Source organism: Aethalodelphis obliquidens, unplaced genomic scaffold, assembly GCF_003676395.1.
Source record: "Aethalodelphis obliquidens isolate GAN/ISIS:26980383/991018 unplaced genomic scaffold, ASM367639v1 scaffold46, whole genome shotgun sequence".
Taxonomy (NCBI): domain Eukaryota; kingdom Metazoa; phylum Chordata; class Mammalia; order Artiodactyla; family Delphinidae; genus Aethalodelphis; species Aethalodelphis obliquidens.
This window is the reverse complement of record NW_020837990.1, coordinates 1,598,634-1,601,166: the sequence shown is the minus strand read 5'-3', so window position 1 is coordinate 1,601,166 and position 2,533 is coordinate 1,598,634. Positions and strand designations below refer to the sequence as shown.

At 44.3% G+C, this 2,533-nt stretch overlaps 1 pseudogene; it reads right to left on the bottom strand.

Moving 5' to 3' along the window:
• Positions 1-691: 691 nt before the first annotated feature.
• LOC113606953 (glutamate dehydrogenase 1, mitochondrial-like) lies at positions 692-1,774 on the bottom strand (annotated as a pseudogene).
• Between the last annotated feature and the right edge of the window lie 759 nt (positions 1,775-2,533).

Below are 2,533 nucleotides of genomic sequence, written 5' to 3'. Positions count from 1 at the left end.
TATGCAATTGATAAGTTATAAATGAGAGTGCTTTATGTTATAAAAATACTAGCTTTTTTCATTTATTTGTTTACAGACATTCACTGCTTGAGTCAAGTTTAGGCTTGTTAAGTGATTAAAGGCAATTTTATTACAGCAGCATGTACTTATTTTATTCTAAAAGAATAAAATGCATACAGAGAAAGGTTTTTTTGTTTGTAACCTGTAAAACTGAGTTATTTTGCTGCTGTGAAATACCAATAACTCACTTGAGGACCATGCTACCTCCTGAAAATGCCATATACCTGCTTCTTAAACGTGTCAAAGCACCTGATAGATCTGTCCCGAGCTGAAGTGGCAAGGGACTGACTGCTCTTGGACAAAAGGAGTTTTCCCAGGGCTACAGCTGACTGTGCTGGGAAACAGCCATGGAGCAAAGGCAGCACAGGCAGAGGGAAAAGACTTTATTTAAAGGCAAAATGCCCAAATGGCTCTCTGACATAGCTAATATCTACTATCACTTACTAGCTTATATATGATCCCCTAACTTTTTTTCTTAAGGGGCTGATTTGGATTGACTTGTTGAAAATGGTGTCCGTTATCTATTAAGTCATGAGAGAGGGATTTCTGTGGTTACATGTAAACTTGTGATAGGTCTGCAGATGAAGAGGTGAGGAGGGTAGTGAAGCAGTCAGCCGCAGTCCCGTCCGGTCTATGTGAAGGTCACACCAGCTTCATTGTAACCCTGAAGACTTTCTCGATGGCGTTGACATAGGCAGCTGTTCTCGGGTCCAAGCCTAGGTTATACCTCACGGCTGTGCGCATGACTTGCCTGGCAGAGCGCTCCATGGTGTAAGCTAAGCCAGAGTGCACGACGTCTTTCTCAGAGGCACCCAATATCCTGTCTTGGAACTCTGCTGTGGGTACAATGGGAACAGTTCCACCATGCTTTCCAAATTTCCTTTCCAAACTCTCTTGAACAGACATGAGCAAGTGGTAGTTAGAATCCCATTCATATTTGAAGGTCAAACAGCCATAGCTGACATGATTCAGATTCTTCAGCCACTCAAAGTAAGATACTGTCACTCCTCCAGCATTCAAGTAGAGATCTGGAATAACCATGACGTTCCTCTCTAGGAAAATCTTACCAGCTTCTGGAGTTGTCGGTCGTTGGCACCTTCAGCAATGATCTTGGCTTTGACTCTGGGTGTATTGGACTTGGTCAGCTGCTTCTCGCTGGCAGCGAGGATCAATATGTCACAGTCCGCCTCCAAGATGCTCCCTTCATAGATCTTTGCTTTGGGGAAGCCCAGGATTGTTCCATGTTGCAATTTGAAGTCTTCCAGTTCCTTTGGGTCAATACCATCTGGATTCCATATGTTCCCATCAGATTCACCAACACCAACACAGTTAGCACCAAAATGATGTAAATATCTCATTGAGGGCAGGCCCACATTACCAAATCCCTGAACAACAAATGTTTTATCTCCAAATCCTGGTGTCATTGCTAAAATACTCATGTAAGAAGCTTCATTGGTGAAGTTTTCAATCCCATGGAATGACCAGCAGCAAAGATCCGTCCGTGGATTCCACCCTGTCTGATGGGCTTACTGGTAACACAGGCATGGGCGTTGATATCATAGTGCCCTATGGTGCTAGCATAGGTGTCAGCAATCCAGGACACCTCCCGCTCGCCCGTGCTCATGTCTGGGGCAGGTACATCAATGCCAGGACCAATAAAACCCTCCTTTGCCAGCTCCATGGTGAACCTCCTTGTGATGTTTTCCGGTTTAAGGCAGAAAATAAGCAGAAGCAATTATTGCTTCATGTCACTGAAAAGTTTAAGGCACATCTGGGGTCAGGGTGCTATGGAGTGAATTGTGTCCTTCCCAAAACTCATACAGTGAAGCCCTAATACCCAACGTGACTGTATTTGGAAATGGGACTGTTAGGAGGTACTTAGGGTTAAATAAGCTCATAAGGGTGGAGACCTAATCTGATAGGATTGGCGGCTTCTGGGAAGAGGAAGAGAGAGCACTCTACACACACACACACACACACACACACACACACACACACACACATCGAGGAGAGGCCCTGTGAGGACACAGTGAGAAGGAGGCCATCTGCAAGCCAGGAGGAGAGCCCTACCAGAGCTCAACCATGCTGGTACTTGATCTTGGACTTTCAGCCTCAAGAACTGTGAGAAAAGAGATTTCTGTGGTTTAGGCCACCCAGTCTATAGTGTTTTGTTATAGCAGCCCAAGCTGACTAAGAAAAGGTTTTTAAAATGCAGGAATATTGTTCTTCCCTCCTCATGCATCTGCTTTCTTCTCTATTGCTTTCTTTCTCAAGTGGGCATATCCCCATCAAAACAGGCTGGGCATATTTATTCATTAATTCAGTATTACCAAACCCCCCTTAGCCTACACACTGTTCTAAGTACTGGGAATACATGGCAGTGTATCAAACAGGAATGGTCCCTTTCCTCATAAGGCTTGCATTCTAGTGGGGAGAAACAGACATAAAAGAAACAAGTAACTTCTCTAAGAGT